The sequence below is a fragment of the Ipomoea nil genome, unplaced genomic scaffold (assembly GCF_001879475.1).
Source record: "Ipomoea nil cultivar Tokyo-kokei standard unplaced genomic scaffold, Asagao_1.1 scaffold0480, whole genome shotgun sequence".
NCBI lineage: Eukaryota > Viridiplantae > Streptophyta > Magnoliopsida > Solanales > Convolvulaceae > Ipomoea > Ipomoea nil.
The window spans coordinates 400108-419596 of NW_017616908.1; the positions used below are offsets into that span (position 1 = coordinate 400108).

Below are 19489 nucleotides of genomic sequence, written 5' to 3' on the forward strand. Positions count from 1 at the left end.
TTTCCATGATCCAATTAATCAAATCGGCCCAATCATCAATCTCAACATTAGCCCAATAACACTTTAATCGGTCCATTTATCGGGTTCAAATTTTCGGTGTCTACAAATTGCCCCCTCGAGACTTGCCGGGACATGCCGCTTAATGTGCTTGGAGTGAGAAAGTCTCGAAATTTTAACACATGGCCATTCAAATCCATGGGAGTGTCTTATAACATCATGAGCCCAAAATTATTCATTGAGCCCAAAATTAATTTAGGATGAAGCTGGTGAAGGGATATTGGGCTCATACAACATTTATTGGCCCACGTTGGATACTCCACAACCCAAAATTGAATTAGCAATGTACTATGGTCAAATCCATCAAGACCATCTCAATATTCTAAATTTACTAAGATCAACTTCTCATCTGGCAACAAATTTGAGTCCTTCAAATTCTATGCACACCAATCTCATCCGTAATCCCAGCATCACAATTGAATTCAACCACACAACCATAATTATAATACCATTAGGATTCTAATCCGACACTAACCTCCTTCCTCACAGTACACTATAAATATGGCCTAAACATACCCTCATCCACACCAATCAACGAGATAAAGATCAGGGAAGAACAACTCTGCTTCTTAATCAGGTAATTTCTCAACTTCGTACCCTTCTCTTCCTGTATACATCTTTTATTTGCAGGAACGGGAATACAACCTGGGAGCAAGCATGAATGTAGCAACGTAAAAGGTGCCAACAAGTAGAATGATCACCGGAGATTGCTGGAGCTGCCCGGTGGAATTTTTGTTTTTGTTTTTTTTTTTTTTTTGAAGCCGCCGGAGTTGATGAAGACCGCCGGACTGGCTTTTCCTCTTGTTTTTTTTTTTTTTTTTTTTTTTTTTTTAACTGTCGTAGGAGGCTCGTTGCTATGCTTCGCCGGAGAGTTTTTGTGTTTTTTTTTTTTTTTTATGAAGTCATCAAAAGGGTAGAAGTAAGGTTACCAGCCGTCAATGGCTTTGTCTTGTTCATCTTGAGGTGGAGGGAAGTTTTTAGCGATGGAGGTGTCTATGGACTGAACTTGTGGTGAATCCATCTCTGTACAAATGATTCTACAGGAAGTGAATGTCTTGGGTGGCCTTGTACTTCCAGTGTGGGGAACAATTCCAAGGAGGGAGGTATTGGCATAGTGAATAAACACAATCACACGGAGTTCGTCGTGGCAGGAGTTTTTTTGTTTTTTTAGGAAGTTGCCGGATTGTTGCCCGCCGCCGGAAGTTTTCGCAGAAGTCGCCGGAGTGTTGCCCGTCGGAAATCGCCGCTCAACTGTTGATGCTACCGCCTCGCTGGAAGCTTTTTTTTTTTTTTTTTTTTTGCAGAAGTCGCCGGAGCGTTGCCCGTCGGGAACCGCTGCTCAACTGTTGATGGTACCGCTTCACCGGAGACCACTCATTGCTGTCGATCAAGAACCATGCATGCCGACAATGGCCGCTGCCGGTGCCGATCGTCGCAAATCGCTGGTTCGGAGTCTAACTTTGTTGTTTGTTGTCGTAGGGTCGCATCGCGGATCGCCATCGCAGAGCTCTGTTTCTCTACTGTTGTTGGTGCAGGATCGTGTCTCTGAGATTTGCTTCTCCTGACTTCTATTGATGTTGCCGGAAGTGAACCTGAATCTATCTTCTCTGTTAGTTGCAGGTCGCCGTTGCTGGAAATGAATGCCTTATGTTCATCTCTGCTTCTCTACTGCTTGGAGGTCGACGCTGCTGCGATCTACTGGTAACCCTCCTCGACGATGGAACTCTACTGAAAAATTTGACGGAGCAGCTGAGCAAGGATGGCAAATGGGAACACGAACTGATAGAGGAAGAAGTGAAGGACTGCACTTTTATTCTTTAGAGGACAACATCTACTGCAAGTTAGATATGTGGCACTTTATCCTCCACACGTGTTTCTTCCTCTTATGCCCACTTTAAATCTGAAGGAGACAAGAGCATGACATGGCCATATACACACGCATGAACATGTGTACAAAACTTTTTTTGAAACCTTGTTTGTTTTTCTTTTCTTTGCAGTTTTCTTTTCTTTTACCTTCTTTCGTATTCTCCTTTCTCATTTTTTATTTCGTTTTTTCCTTTCCTTTTCTTTTAGTTTTGTTTTATGTTCGTTTTTTTCCTTTTTCTTTTGTTTCGTATTTTTTTTACTTTCTTTTGTTTCGTATTTTTTTTTATAACAACTAATATAGTATAATATAATCTTATATTATTAACAAGCTTCAAGCAGATGTTAAATAATAATAATAATGACATTAATAATAATAATAATAATAATAATAATAATAATATGTATACATGTATATGATACATTATAATATTATCACTTTACCGTCCTTAACAATTGGACCCCTGAGTACGAAAGAGAAGTCCGAAGAAATTCATGACCAACAATTGAAGCTCTTTTTACCCATGCTCAACAATAACTCGATGCCACACAAGCTGTTGTTCTTCCATTGTAGTTTTGAATTTGTATTATCGCTTCACTTTAGTTTGTTCCTTTATTGGAATGTTAAAGCATACTTCTCTTGCATTTTAATATTCCTGAACATTAAAAGGAACCATGAAAACTACTCATAAACCTTCTCCTTGAAAGATTTAAATGAGATATGAACGTAGGAAATTCTGGACAGATTCGTGACTTCATTTCCTCTCGAATTTTGATCCTTCAAAAGTCATATTCAAGTTTAGATGTCTTCAGAAAAATTGTAGCTCTGTAAGTTAGCTTTCCAACGATACCCAGATCACCTCAATCGGACTATTATAGACCAAGATATGACCAAAATACCGAACAGTGACCGATTGTTGCGTGAATGCATGCTTGACAATTATTTTCCATTCCAAGACTTGCGATGCTTCCTAGACTTGTTCTCCTCCTTCCCATGCCAATATAGAGTCACTATCTTGGACGAAAGTATAAAAATTTTGTTATGACTGAACTTAGACAATAAAATTTCTAAGCTGCCTACGTACTCCCACGAAGGAGATCAAGTCAAACGTAGTTCAAATGATTTTTTTTTTTTTTTTTAAGTAGAGCCGTTCACAGTTTAGACTCATGCGGGCCAGGAGCGTCTATGATTTGGGCCCACCCATAGACAAAGCGAGATGCATTAGCAGTTTAACCACATACTGCATTTTTTGTGGATATCATTCATCTTGTTTACTTAATTAATAGGGCCAACTTGCGCATCATTTTCATCAACCAAGTTGTACATGCCCCCCGCAACCGGGATCTCATCGTGTCAATTAATGTGGAATGAAGACGGCACCTCATCTTGAGTTGGTGTCGCTCCATAACCTGAATCAAGATCTTCTTCTTTTCCTTCTTGCACACGGGTGTATATAATGGTCTTTGGCTGGACCTTCAAGACTTTGCTACATGAAACATGGACATCAACTTCTCATCTCGTACGAGAGGGAACTATACTTCTAAGCCTTTTTGAAGACTCTATTTCAATAGAAGTGTCGGTGTGTTCTTTTAAAACTCGAGAAGCTCCGAGTCTGTCATGTATGGACTTCCTCTTAGCAGGTTTGGAATTTGACCCGAGCCTATGAAAGGCTGACCGTCGTGGTTCTACCTCGCCAATCCTATCAAAGACTGATTGCCTCTTGTGGTGTTCCTCCTCATCGGTAGACGTTATGCAATTACTTGCGGCCCTGTTTGTGAAGATTCGCACTGGTTTAGGGGGCCCATAGCCTAATCCTTTACGTTCATGCGGTCCCTGCTGATTTGACTTGCCTTTACCGCCGGCTTCTGGGATAAGCTTCCCCAACTTCTGCAGCTCCTTGGGATTGTAGCCAGAATTAGCTAGAAGTTTATAAGCATTGGGGTCAAAGCCATTAGTGCGCTTAACAGGCAACATTTCATCTATTCCATCCCGAGCATCGTTATCTTTAGTTTCTTCTCCAAGCGGTTTGGCTGGTAGAGCTTTCAATGGTTCAATTCTTGTAAGCGGAAAAACAAGTTCCTTATGGCAATGAGCTTGGTCTACGACCTGTTTACCTTTCCATTTTGGATCAGGAGGTGTGTCAACATCGCTTTGGTCAACCTCTTCTATAACTTGTTTCTTCAAGTAAAACTTTGCATCTGCAAAGTATGATTCTACTTCGATGAAGGGAGTTTCATCAGCGGCTACCTTTTCTATCACCCCGCCTTTTTCAAACATGAGGCATTGGTGCCAGGATGAGGGAACTACTCCATTCTCATGTATCCAAGGCCGGCCCAGCAACAAGTTGTAAGATGTTCTTACATCTATCACATAACATAGTGTACTTGAGTTTAGCGTTCCGACCCTGAGGTCGAGTCTTATGGTACCAAGTGCTCTTTGTCCGCCTTGATTAAATCCTTGAATCATTAAGCGGCTTTGAGAGAGCTCATCAGTGGAAATGTCAAGTTCCTTCATAGCCCGGAGTGACAGAATGTTCACAGCCGACCCTTGATCAATCAAAATCCTTTTAATCTTTTGCTCGCGGGCATAACCTTCAACAAACAACGGACGATTATGTGGTGTACTACCAAGCAATAGATCTTCATCTTTAAAAGTTATCTCGGCGGTATAAGACGCGGCTTTGCGAGTTTGGACCTCGTTGCTTCCTTCAATCAAGGGGAATGAAGATTCTCCCACTTCAACATGTTCTTCATTGGTATTCAAACAAGTTCCAAGAATGTCTGTTCTACTCAGGAGAAACCTCTTTGGCATGTATTGAGCTAGGATAACTGGTGTCCGTGGCTTGTTGGGAAGTCCTTTCTTCTTCGAGTCATGGACGGGGTCCCTTGCCGACTCCTTCTCAACCCATTGCCTTGTCATTTTCTTTAATGGTCTAATATGACTAGCAGGATCAACTTGTGATGGTTTTAAATACTGGACACCAGCATGCTTAACTCTAAATGGAAGTGTGCATTTATGTTGCTTGCCCCCATTATTCTCCTCATCTTCTATGAGTAATGGAGCAAACCTCCCACATGAAATTTGGTTTGTGCTTGCGCTAGCATCCGCAAGCTCTATCTTTCCATCACGAGCAAGCCCCATCACTTTATCCTTAAAGACGAAGCATTTTTCAATCGGGTGTCCGAGGAGACGATGATACTTGCAATAGTTGAGGCCATCCACCCTAGAAGCTTCTTCGGGGCGCTTCATCTCAGGCAACTCAATTAATTTGAGTTTCAGCAACTCGTCAAACATAGGAGAAACGTCAGAATCCAAGAATGGATAATGCTTCTCCTGCCACTCTTCAACAATTGTTTTTCTAGCTCCCCTTGATGGGTCAGGGAATGATCTTTGCTTGGGCTTCTCAGCCACTTTGGTGAAAACCCGCATTGGTCCTGTCATCACGTTCATCGTCTCTTTCTTCTCTTGCTTTGGAAAGAACTTACTCCATCTGTTGACATCTTGGTTTGTAGGTGCCTTTGATGAGCTGGGCATACTTGACATGCTTAATCCCCCATTAGCTTCAATACTCAATTCCATGTCATGAGCACGACTGGATAGTTCTTCAAATGTTCTAGGCTTGATTCCCTGCAAGATGTAAGAGAGCTCGAAGCGCATCCCTTAGATGCACATTTCAATTGCGGAGCTTTGTGATATCCTCTCTTTACAGTTAAGGCACAACTCCCTCCATCTCTCGATGTAAGCGCCCGCACGCTCACCCTTCCATTGGTGGGTAGTAGTGAGTTCCAAGAAGCTGACAGTCCTCCTTGTGCTGTAGAAGCGGGTCAAAAACTCGCGCTCCATATCATTCCAGCTATCAATGCAACCATGCTCCAGGTCGGTGTACCAATCAAAGGCAGTGCCCTTCAGAGAGCGGACGAATTGCTTGACGAGGAGGTCTCCATATGTTCCTGCATCATTACAGGTTTCAATGATGTGGGCGATGTGCTGCCTTGGGTTGCCTTTCCCATCAAACTGCTGGAACTTGGGAGGTTGATAGCCCAGCGGCATCTTCATTTCTTCAATCCTCTGAGTATAGGGCTTAGTGTAAGTGTATGAAGATTGTCCTCCCTCGAGCTTCCCTTTAATTGCTCCCATGATGTAGTCGTTCAACTGGTCTACAGGTATCATGCCCTCAGAAATTGGAATACTCTTCTCAGCGGGTGGTGGACGAGAGATTGTCTCTTCCATTCCTGGCCTACTTTGATGACGCGATGACTCGATATCAATCTCATATTCTTGGGTTTGAGGCTGCTTCTCGGAAGCTCGACTTGTTTCGCCGTTTCTTCCGCTTTCAACTTTTTCGCTGAGCTCATTGATTCTCCTTTTTGGTTATGCATGAACATAGTTATCCCCTCAAGAGCTTTGGTGATGTTTGCTAGTTGTTCCTTCACCGAAGCTGCGTTCGTATTCATAACGGGCATGACTGTGTAGCTGTGAGTCAATTCCGACGATGTTTTCTGCAGAGGTGATGATTGAGATGTAGAAGACGAGCTACCGCTGCTAGGGGTTCCTTTTGGGGGAGTCATACTCTTGCTGCTGGGAGTTCCTTTTGTGGTAGTAGAGCCCATATGACTCTTGTCGCCAATAGTTTCTCTCGTCGAAGATGAACCCTTGTCATATGCAGCTTTCCATGACTTGGTGGAGTTGCTTTCAGTCCTTCGGATGATGTTACGAACCATGTTCTGGGTCTCGTTCAGTTGCACCCCTAGGTTCCTCACTCGGCTCCGAGTCATTGCTCCTTCCACATTTTGGCTATCACCGGAATCAGCCACGGATGATGCCTTGGAGCGGGTAGCTTGAGCATAGGTCATCTTGGAGGAGGGATTTCTTTATGCCATTTGGATTCCTTCCTTGTAGAGCTCGTGAATCAATGTGAAGAGATGAGGGGCAGAGTAGTCCCACTGGGCGTGCCAAAATCTGTAAACACAAAAAAGTAAACTTTGTATATATTCACAAAATTCCGTGTACAGCGTGTGTATAATTTAATGCAAGTACAAAATCTCTGTCTAGTCCTCTGATTCTTCACTGACGTTATCTACTGAAGTGCCTCCAGGATTCAAATAGCGTAGCCTCTGGGATTTAAGTGGCGCGTGCCCCCGGGATTTAAGTGGCGCAGCTTCCGGGATCTAAGTGGCGTAACTTCCAACAACGAGCGTTAAGAATTTAGAAGTAATCAACCCTGCAAAGTTTCAAAACACATGCAATGGATTCAAGGCTTTAAGATCCTCAAATGCCTTCAAAAGACTTCAAGATCTTCGAGACAATCAATTCTGCAAAGCTCCAAAGTACCTGCAATGGATTCAAATTGCCTGCAAAATCAACAAAAATGCCTTCAAATCTTCAAGCGTTCTTCAATTCCTTTAAGCTCTCAAGCCTTCAAGTTGTCAAGTGTTTTCAATGCTTTCAAAGCCTTCACGTCTTTAAGTTCTTCAAATGCTCTCAACTTCTCAAGTCTTCAATTGCTGTTCAATGCCTTCAAGCTCTAAGCCTTCAAGTTCTTCAAGCTTTCAAGTGTGTTTTGGAATGAAAATGAAGGCCCTATTTATACTAAAAGCTTAACCAAAATTCCTCAACCAACCCCCCTTTTTAGTTAACTAATTAATTAATTAGGAAAATGAACCTTACCCAAGATCAAGTCCAGGTTCATTATTGTATAATCTAATTCAAATTCAAATTAAATTATAATTATCTAATTCAAATATAATAAAATTAATATTATATTTAAATTATAATTATAATTTAAATTCAAATATGAAGTGGGCTTGGGCCAACTAATTAAGTAATTCAATGGCCCAAATCAAATCTAATTGGGCTAATTAAATTAAATTAATTTCCATGATCCAATTAATCAAATCGGCCCAATCATCAATCTCAACATTAGCCCAATAACACTTTAATCGGTCCATTTATCGGGTTCAAATTTTCGGTGTCTACAGGACTTGGGATAAATTTACATTTAAACGTATAATATAGTACTTCAATAATATAATTGTAAAATATATTATATTAATAAATTCAAACTCAACAATAATAGCAAAAGTATAGCATTATAAAACGTTACATCGTTAGAAACGGTACGAAATATATTAATACACACAATCTAATCGTCACTTAGGTTTTCAGCATTTGAATTAACAGAATCTTCAGCTTAAGTACGTAATTGAAGGAAAAATATATATTACGAATATAAACATAAAAGAATAAAAATCAAAATATATAAGTATTTATATTTTTTTTTAAAAAAAAAAAAATTGACGATGAAAAATTTGCTTTGTTCATGTACTTAGGGAGAATTAGAGAAAGTTAGGGATAAAAAATTCATAAAAAAAAATATAAAAATCAATATAAATAAGCAATAAGAAGTAAAAATAATATTATTTCAAATTTTTAGATGAAGATTCTAAAGTTTAGGAGAGAGAAAAATTGGTAGAGTTTAGGTATGAGGAAAATATAGGATAACGAAGAAAAAAATAATTTTATTGAATTTAGATAGGTTTATAAAGTTTAAATAGGGAGAAAAAATAGAGTTTAATTAGAGAGAGAGAGAAAACATTCAAAGTTGTTAAAAATTTTTTGAAATCTTGGGGTTGATGGTTGGATTTCAACTATTTATATTTGAGAAGGAAAAGTCTACAAAAGTCTTAAAATTAAAACGTTTACAAAAGTTCATAACTTTTTGAATACTACATGACTTTTAAAGACTCTTTAAAAGTCTTAATCGAATACTACACGACTTTTAAAGACTCTTTAAAAATCTTGATTTAATACCGCCTGATTTTTAAAGACTCTCTAAAAGTTTGAATTGGATACCTCCAAACTTTTAAAGTTCATAAAAGTCTTTAAAACTCTATAAAAGGCATAATTGAATACACCCCTATAAAAGATTGTGTGGAACTGTTGCTGGGCGAACCAGCGGTCACATGGAAAATCCGACAGCCCAGCAGTCTGAATTTGCTATTACTCTTTTAAACCTGTAAAATTAGTATTATAGTTTTGTGATATAAATTAGCTTTGTATTTAGAATAGTAATAGCAAAAATTAAATGTAACTAAGCCTGATTAGGTTGGTATTGCCACCACCGGCGCCCTAAGTTTGGGATCAAATCTCGGAATAAGTGCTACGACATAGGTACTTTTGACCGATTGAAAATCGGCGTTGGGAGTAAGGTGCCTGTTCATAGGTCCTCAGACTGATTTTTTCGGTTATAGGGCCATGGGAGCAAGATGCCCATTGCGGGAGTAAGGTACCCGTTGTAGGTCCTCAGACCGATTTGCCCAGTTATAGGGCCAGGGAGCAAGGTGCCCATTGCGGGAGTAAGGTGCCTGTTGTAGGTCCTCGGACCGATTTACCCGGTTATAGGGAGTTGGGGTAAGGTACCCACTTCGGGAGAAAGGTGTCCGTTTCAAATGGTTCTCACATTGATTTGCCCGGTTATAGGGCGTTGGGAGGAAGGTGCCCATTTATGATCATTAAGATCAGTTACAACCGAAAAGTCGGGAAAAATTACAGTCTTCGGATATTGATGAAGCATTACAACCAACTAAGGAATTTCAAAGTTAAAAACAGCGCCAAACTCCATCAGTGCTCGAGCTCACTTGTTCAAAGTTGTGACCAAGCGAAGCAAAATTTTTATACACGATCATGTATGTTGGTTAGTAGTGTGCGAAGCCCGGTTAGGTTGGTATTGCCACCACCGGCACTTTAAGCCCAGGATCATATCTCATGATAATCCCTATGAAGTAGGCAATTAAGTCCGGTTAGGTCGGTATTGTCACCCCCGACACCATAAGTCTGGGAACAGATCTCGGCATTAAGCCCTACAAAGTAGGCAAGTGAGCCCGCCAGGTCGATCTTCCCACCTCGGGTAAATCCAATCTCTTGATTGGTAAATTTGATCACCAGATCAAGTTAGAAATCCGATCGGTTGATCGGTAGCTTTCAATCTCTTCATAGTATCGAGATCCGATATCTTGATCGGTAAGTTTAGACCTCCTAAATCTCCAAAGTCCTACAAGGTAGACAAATCGATCACCGTTACCATAAAGTACGGTCAGGTTGGCGTCCCGAGCACCTACACCATGAACCCTATCGGGTCACTTTCCCGAGCATATTGATAGGAATATAGGGCATCCTCCTTGGCCTATGGAGCTCGCTAGTGCATTTCCCACCATAATGCACTTCCCGTCCATAATGCACTTCCCGAGCGTGTTGCACTTGGCGACGATAGCACACCTTAGCACATTTCCCGAGCGTAATGACCTTCCCGGTCTCGTTATCATTAGACTTCCGAGTCTCCAAGCATCCCTCCACTTGGGACTCTCGGTTCGTAAACTGGGCAAATGATTTCGATTTTCAAAACCCATCGTAATTATTAATGTGGATAATCAAAACTAACCAAACGCGATCGACTAAGAACGATCTTAAAACCATGTAATCTGGGTCAGAGTTTGACCAAGTACAAGCTAGCTGCGACTGATTAGCCCAAGTAAAGGGCATTGGGTAAAGCGTTCCTGCTTGTGATCGGTAAGATCAGTAGAGGTCCCTAGACCGTGAATAAATCCAATCTCTTGATCGGTAAGACTTGATCACTAGATCTCTCTAAAAATTCAATCTCTTGATTGGTAAAACCCGATCCCTAGATTTGCAAGATTTGATCTCTTAATCGTGCTAAAATTCGATCCCTATATCGTGAGTAATCAAATCCCTTAATTGGCAAAATTAGATCTCTAGATCGCAACTAATTCGATTTCTCTGTAGTCCAAAAAATTGCACTTTAGGTTGTACTCTTTTTCTCTTACGCTAAGTTTTTTCCCATTGGATTTTTCTTAGTTTATGATTTTTAACGAGACAACCAGTGTAAATCGCGCCCCTATGCTCAACTCAGGCTCGAGGAGCTCGTCATGGACTGTGTACTCGGATATTTCAGCCCGAATCCTTCCTCGTTAGCTTGACGTCAGGACACAGACTGGGGGACTACTTGATAGGGAATATACTTCGGATACCGCCCTATACGCCCCAAGCATCTATTCGGTTTAGGGTCATGTGTATTTTAAAAATATTTTATTCTTTATGGGTATGGACCTTGCGTATATAAAGACCATTTTCAACACTCTCTTTTCCCCTCTCTACTCTCTCTCTCTACACATCATCTCTCTAAACACTCAATAAAAGAAAGATCATTTTCCATATTTTTCCTTTCATCTACTGTCAACCTATCATACATTTTTTCTTATACACATTGCATACTTTGCCTGGATTTATTCTCTCAAAATACATATCCGTAGTAGAAGCAAGTATTTACTACATCATACTATATATATATATATATATATATATATATATATATATATATATATATATATATATATATATATATATATATGCTTAATTGTTTGTTCATGAACATATTCATAAACATTGTAGACACAGAAAATTTGAAGCCGACAAGTGGACCGATTAAATCATTATCGAGCCCAATTTCAGGGTTGATCATTAGTCCAAGTAAATTTGATTTGGGCTATTGAATTAAGTAATTAATTGGTCTAAGCCCATTTCATAATTGAATTATAATTATTGATGGTTTTATTGAGACCAGGTCCACCATAAACCGGGTACAGGAACATAGGACGGGGGTATGAAAGTACTGACTTTATTACCCGGGGCGCTAGGCCCTAAACAATACGTACAAAGCCCAAGGTACAGGCCCAGATACAAAGAACAAGGCCCACGGGGTGGGATATAACTAACTATGCTACTGAGAGGAATTGAACCCAGGTGACTGGATTGAGAGTATGAGATCAAGACCACTGGACTGTAGTGCCTGTCGTGTCCGAGTTGCCCCTTGCTAAGGATCCAGGACCCCTATTTATAGCAAACCCCCCTCCTCCTCTAGCGTCCACGTGTCCCATGCAATCCATCGCCACTTCCCCATTTATCGCTACGCAAGCGGGCACGTTCGCCATACTTCCAGGACTCCCAAGCATACCACCCCGGTCCACCATGCTCGACGCACCCGCCCAGCACCCCCTCGGGAAGGGGGGGGGGGGTTGCCGTTGACAACCTGGGGGGCGCACTGCCCCCACTGGCCGCGCCTCGGCCTGAGGTGGCCGGCGGGACCCAGCGCCGGCCAGTCGCCGGCCGGCCAACGGCCTGTCATGGCCGGTGATGGAGGCTGCCAGCCGCAAATATAGGACATATATATTTTCTGCGCCTTGGTAAACAATAGTTGTTGTGGGCTAGTGGTTAGATGCGTGCTTGTTATGTGGGAGGTCTCATGTTCGACCCTCACTAGTAACATCTCACCCTCTTTTTGTGCATGGTCCCCTCCCAGCTGCTACCTCCCACAGCCGCGCGCTGCTGGCACGACTGGTGGCGCACCACCCCCGCTGGCCACGCCTCGTCATCGGGAGTCCGGCCCCGCCGGCCCACCACCGGCGGTTTGTGCCCCGGACATCTTTCTCTCTCCTCTGTTTTGGGCCACCACGCCCCCTTGTCTCCTTAGCCCAATAGGACTTGGGCCAATCTCCTATCGTCACCACCCCCACTTGGGTCAATACAATGCCAATGAAATGGACCCCCGGGTCCATATCCCCATCACAAGTCCCCCAGTTCTTTTAGGTATCTTGATGCCTAAAGGAAGTAGAATTCGATATCACCACCTCCTTCCTTTCCCTTTCTCAACCTCTCGCCACCACCTTCCATTATCACCATTGTTGTGCGTCACGCCATTACTCCGTACCTCTGCCACACACCGCACGTTGCCCTGGCCTTCGCTTCATCACCTAGTGTCGAGAGATCAAGGTGACTCCTCTATTGTCACTTCTTGGACGCTTCTTGCACTGTACATCTCTTTTGTTGCATTTATTTAGTATGCTTTTGTCGATTTCTCCATGATGCACCTGCATGCTTCTTTTAACTATTCAATGGATGTCTTTGCTCCTTCTCCATGCTACACCTGCATGCAAACTTTTTTTTTTTTTAAATTTCGAATATTTCGGCAACCTTAATAATCTAGTGATAATCTAGTTTTTTTTTTTTTTTTTTTTTGGCATGCAATTTGCCGTCAACTGCATGCGGCTTGCCGGGGGCAAGTCCGCGCATGTGGGTTGCGATAACCCACATGCCCCATCCGCCAAAAATCATGCGGCTTGCCGAGGGCAAGTCCGCGCATGTGGGTTGCGATAACCCACACGCCCCATCCGCCAAAAACCATGCGGCTTACCAGGGGCAAGTCCGCGCATGTGGCTTGCGATAACCCACATGCCCCATCCGCCAAAACCATGCGGCTTGCCGGGGACAAGTCCGCGCACGTGGGTTGCGATAACCCACACGCCCCATCCGCCAAAAACCATGCGGCTTATCGGGGGCAAGTCCGCGCATGTGGGTTGCGATAACCCACATGCCCCATCCGCCAAAACCATGTGGCTCGCCGGGGGCAAGTCCGCGCATGTGGGTTGCGATAACCCACATGCCCCATCTGCCAAAACCATGCGGCTTGCCGGGGGCAAGTCCGCGCATGTGGGTTGCGATAACCCACACGCCCTATCCGCCAAAAACCATGCGGCTTCCCGGGGGCAAGTCCGCGCATGTGGGTTGCGATAACCCACATGCCCCATCCGCCAAAACCATGCGGCTTGCCGGGGGCAAGTCCGCGCATGTGGGTTGCGATAACCCACATGCCCCATCCGCCAAAACCATGCGGCTTGCCGGGGACAAGTCCGCGCACGTGGGTTGCGATAACCCACATGCCCCATCCGCCAAAACCATGCGGCTTGCCGGGGGCAAGTCCGCGCATGTGGGTTGCGATAACCCACACGCCCCATCCGCCAAAAACCATGCGGCTTACCGGGGTCAAGTCCGCGCATGTGGGTTGCGATAACCCGCATGCCCCATCCGCCAAAACTATGCGGCTTGCCGGGGGCAAGTCCGCGCATGTGGGTTGCGATAACTCACATGCCCCATCCGCCAAAACCATGCGGCTAACCGGGGGCAAGTCTGCGCATGTGGGTTGCGATTGTTGGGTAATTAGGTGGAAAATCCCAAAAAATAATAATAATCCTACGGAAAGATTAATATTATATGGGAAAACAGAAAATTGGGAAGGAAAAGGTTGAGTGTTTGGGTATAGGTTTAGCACGAGTTCGAACACAAGGTTCTTTTCCTTAAAACCTTATTTGCTACCTCCCACAAGTGCTAGGAGCATTGTAGCCTAGGTTTCCCAGGATAAAACGTGCTACGATTCCTTGTTTAAGCACCTAAACAAGGAACCCGGCAAACAAAGCAAAGCTGGAACACAGATTGGCTGAAAGAAGAGAGTAGAAGCAAAAGTTTTGAGATGAAAAGTTACTAGAATTCCTTTGTTTCTCACTGTGTAAAAATGCTACTGCTCTACCTCTCTTTATATAGGGATGTTGGAAGGGATAGCATTCAACATGACCTTTAATTGGTATTAAACCAATTGTATAACACCTGTAACGGTCACCACTAAGTAGGATTAAACTCAGAATTTAAAAATTGGAATTAAAACAGTATTAATTCCGTAACAGATGAGTTTAATCTGTACAACAGGCTGAACTTTCGGGTTTCAGACCGTTGGGGTGCAGGTTCACACGAGAGCACACGGACCAGGCAACACGAGAGTACATCTCTCGTGTGCACTGTGGTGCAACCCGAGAGTGCACTACTCTCGTGGTCACAGATGCACGAGAGTTGTGCTCTCGGTGCACCACAACCTCTCTTGCTCCTCTGTAACACGAGAGTAGGTGCTCTCGGTTCGGTTCTGGCCGAACCAAGTGACTATACCAGATGGAAAATGATACCGAAGTTAGGCATAACTTAGCCCGCAAGGCCAGTCCATTTCCGGACGACATTCGTGCCCGCAGGTGCCGGCGCACGCGAGCTCGGGCTTGAATCAAGCATTTTCGATGTCCTCTAGTTGGATTTTGATTTGCACCCCCCCCCCCCCTCCCCCGCGCGAGAGAGCCTCTATGCTATACAATTCTACAAGCTTGAAAAGAGCTCATGTATATAAGGGGGGCAAATCTTGTTTCCAAACCAATGTGGGACAAAGTCCTACATTTTCCCTTCATTTCCCAACTTAAATGGGTCTACTTTGAGAATCAATATCTCATTCACCCATTATCCGTTTTGAGCGTACAATATATCAATCTCTTCGTCTTACTACGAAGAATCCGAATCCACTTTGACCCGATCCAAATCGGAAGTGGACCCCACTGATAATTGTACTACAAAATAGCCACTTAATATGCCATTTTAAGCTAATTTTTCCAACAGCAATAACCCACATGCCCCATCCGCCAAAACCATGCGGCTTGCCAGGGACAAGTCCGCACACGTGGGTTGCGATAACCCACACGCCCCATCCGCCAAAAACCATGCGGCTTACCGGGGGCAAGTCCGCGCATGTGGGTTGCGATAACCCACATGCCCCATCCGCCAAAACCATGCGGCTTGCCGGGGGCAAGTCCGCACATGTGGGTTGCGATAACCCACATGCCCCATCCGCCAAAACCATGCGGCTTGCCGGGGGCAAGTCCGCGCATGTGGGTTGCGATAACCCACACGCCCCATCCGCCAAAAACCATGCGGCTTACCGGGGGCAAGTCCGCGCATGTGGGTTGCGATAACCCACATGCCCCATCCTCCAAAACCATGCGGCTTGCCGGGGGCAAGTCCGCGCATGTGGGTTGCGATAACCCACATGCTCCATCCGCCAAAACCATGCGGCTTGCCGGGGGCAAGTCTGCGCATGTGGGTTGCGATAACCCACATGCCCCATCCGCCATGGCCGTAGAGCCAGCATGCATAGCACGTAAGAGCACATAGTTGAGGTGGCCGCAGGCCAAGCATGCAGAGCACATATGAGCGTATAGTTGAGGTGGCCGTGGGCCAAGCATGCAGACCACATAGTTGAGGTGGCCGTGGGCCAAGCATGCAGAGCACATAGTTGAGGTGGCCGTGGGCCAAGCATGCAGAGCACATAGGAGCACATAGTTGAGGTGGCCGCAGGCCATGCATGCAGAGCACATATGAGCATATAGTTGAGGTGGCCGCGGGCTAAACATACAGAGCACATAGGAGCACATAGGGGCACCTAGTTCTGGAAAATAAACACAATCTTTGCAGAGCACGTAGGAGCACATAGTTCGGGAAAATAAACACAATCTTTTCCTAACTAAGTGTTCAAGTGTACTCACCAGAGTAGCGTCTCGATGTGCTAAGTGTGTTACCTTATAGGGTAGCTCCTCTTGCGAATCAACCATTTGGGCGTACCTCGGAACCTTGATAGGATGATAGAGACTATAAACACGGGCTAATCGTAGCGAGCCCCACAGACGGTGCCAAAGATGGTTTTATTGAGACCGGGTCCACCATAAACCGGGTACAGGAACATAGGACGGGGGTATGAAAGTACTGACTTTATTACCCGGGGCGCTAGGCCCTAAACAATACGTACAAAGCCCGAGGTACAGGCCCAGATACAAAGAACAAGGCCCACGGGGTGGGATATAACTAACTATGCTACTGAGAGGAATTGAACCCAGGTGACTGGATTGAGAGTATGAGATCAAGACCACTGGACTGTAGTGCCTGTCGTGTCCGAGTTGCCCCTTGCTAAGGATCCAGGACCCCTATTTATAGCAAACCCCCTCCTCCTCTAGCGTCCACGTGTCCCATGCAATCCATCGCCACTTCCCCATTTATCGCTACGCAAGCGGGCACGTTCGCCATACTTCCAGGACTCCCAAGCATACCACCCCGGTCCACCATGCTCGGCGCACCCGCCCAGTACCCCCTCGGGAAGGGGGGGGGGTGCCGTTGACAACCTGGGGGGCGCACTGCCCCCGCTGGCCGCGCCTCGGCCTGAGGTGGCCGGCGGGACCTGGCGCCGGCCGGCCAACGGCCGGTGATGGAGGCTGCCAGCTGCAAATATAGGACATATATATTTGCTGCGCCTTAAGAAACAACAGTTGTCGTGGGCTGGTGGTTAGATGCGCGCCTGTTATGTGGGAGGTCTCGTGTTCGACCCTCACTGGCAGCGTCTCACCCTCCTTTTGTGCATGGTCCCCTCCCAGCTGCTACCTCCCACAGCCGCGCTGGTGGGGCGCTGCTGGCACGACCGGTGGCGCACCCACCCCCGCTGGCCACGCCTCGTCATCGGGAGCCCGGCGGGCCACCGGCGGTTTGTGCCCCGAACATCTTTCTCTCTCCTCCGTTTTGGGCCACCACGCCCCCTTGTCTCCTTAGCCCAATAGGACTTGGGCCAATCTCCTATCGTCACCACCCCCACTTGGGTCAATACTATGCCAATGAAATGGACCCCCGGGTCCATATCCCCATCAATTATAATTTAAATATAATATTTTTTTTTTGAAATATGACGTACCAGTATATTAATTCAAGAATTGAATGATAGAGTCAGGAGGGATTAAATCCCAGTACATAGAATGATCCTGATCATGGGCTAATCTAGCAAGAGTATGTGCATGTAAATTTAAAGTTCTCGGAATAAAACTAATCGAACAATAAACAAAACTACTAATAGCTGTCCTGCACTGCTCAATCACAATTCCAACATAAGATAAGTTCGGTGTAGTTACTGCATGAACCGCATTCCTTAAAACAAGACAATCCGTAAGAATATCCACCTCGTTCTCGTTCCGGTCTTTAAGCCAAGACAAGGCTTCCTTGCATGCCAGCGCTTATGCCATAATAGGAGTTAAACACCCCGGGAGTTTTCCGTTTGCCGCTGCTTTGAACAAACCATTTGGACCGAGTAAAACCGCCCCATAAGTTGCATTTCCCGTGCCCGGATCGTATCCGGCATCGACATGGCACGTCGTCCGGCCGGCTGCCACTGTCACCACCCCGCCAGCCGGTGCCGTCACTGGCCGAGAATGCAGTGCCGTGTAGCTCGCCTCCCCCGCAGTTGCACGGTGCCACACCACCTCCGGCCTCCGTACCGCATGTTCCCAGACCGCCTCGTTTCTGGCCATCCATAAAAAATAGAGGACCCCAACAACGCGTCTGACCTGTTCGCCTGTGAGCATATCCATAACAGTCATAAGCCAGTTTGGGAAAGACGTTGAAAAAATATTCATAATAGGCAATCCCGAAATATTCCACACAGCTCTAGAATAATCACATAAAACTAATGAGTGCATAACATTCTCATTTGTAAGACCACACAACATGCATGTTGGGTTCACATCTACCCTCTTCATGATCAAATTTGTTGTGGTTGGGAGTATATCACACACCGCTCTCCATAAAAAAGTTTTCCACTTGGGGGGGACTTTCAACTTCCACAATGTAATCCATCTATCAAATTCTCCCAAACTGTGATTAAATTCTCCCATTAGACGCCTATAAGCATCCTTTACTATGTAGCAACCATTCACATCATTATGCCAATACCATGTGTCTTTATAGTCTGGGCTCACAGGTATTTTCAAAATACGATCCACATCCTCAGGTTCAAATAAATCTGTTAAAATATGGGGGTCCCATGTTTTCGTCTGCTGATCTATCAAGCCTGCAACAACTGCATCCCTTAATGGTTCAGGCATTACTGTTTGTACCATAGGACTAGGATTATCCTGCAACCACGGATGACCCCATATCAAAGTTTCCTGGCCATTTCCAATTCTCCTGCGGACATGGGCAATAACAAAATCATGAGCAGCCATAATACTTCGCCAACAAAAACTGGGATTATTTCCTACCACTGCATCAACAAAAGAAGTTTTAGGGAAATATCTTGCTTTATATATTCGTGCTGCCAGTGATCCTGGATTTGTTAAGAAACGCCATGCCTGTTTACCCAACATTGCCAGATTAAAATTCCTCAGATCTTTAAACCCCAATCCACCAAACTTCTTAGGGATACACAATTTATCCCATGCTTTCCAGTGGATTCCTCTGTCTGGCCCTTTCCCCCACCAATATCTATTCATGGCCCTTTGTATCGACTCGCAAACTGATTCAGGGAGCAAAAAAACACTCATTGAAAATGTGGGCATAGACTGAGCCACACTTTTCAAAAGTACCTCTTTACCAGCCTGTGATAACAATTTCTTGTTCCACGAGAAAACTCTTTGTCTGATTTTATCTTCTATATAAGAGAAAACAGCCCTTTTATTTCTCCCTATAAAAGAGGGTAGCCCCAGATATTTTCCAAAGTTTCTTGCCCGTTCCACGCCCAGGCATTCTACCACTTCCTCTCTCATCTGTTCCCCAGTATTCTTACTATACCATATATTGGATTTATGATAGTTGACCAACTGACCAGGTAACTCCCCATACCTTTCCAAACACTACTTAACCACCGTAGCTTCCTGGACATTTGCTTTAAAGAACAACAAACTATCATCCGCAAAAAATAGGTGTGATATTGGGGGGGCTCCCCTAGCCACTCTACAACCATGAATAGACCCTACTGCCTGCTCTTTCTGCAAAAGCATGGATAAGCCTTCAGCACAAATAATAAATAAGAAAGGTGAAAGT

General features: G+C 44.6%; 2 long non-coding RNA genes across 2 annotated transcripts; one reads left to right on the top strand and one right to left on the bottom strand.

Moving 5' to 3' along the window:
- LOC109173378 lies at positions 1–2074 on the top strand. Its single transcript, XR_002052885.1, has 2 exons — positions 1–634; positions 1101–2074. It is a non-coding gene; the product is annotated as an uncharacterized LOC109173378 (long non-coding RNA).
- A 5901-nt stretch (positions 2075–7975) lies between these two features.
- Positions 7976–18998, bottom strand: LOC109173386. Its single transcript, XR_002052891.1, has 3 exons — positions 18985–18998; positions 12720–12725; positions 7976–8110 (listed from the first exon to the last, which is right to left on the bottom strand). It is a non-coding gene; the product is annotated as an uncharacterized LOC109173386 (long non-coding RNA).
- Between the last annotated feature and the right edge of the window lie 491 nt (positions 18999–19489).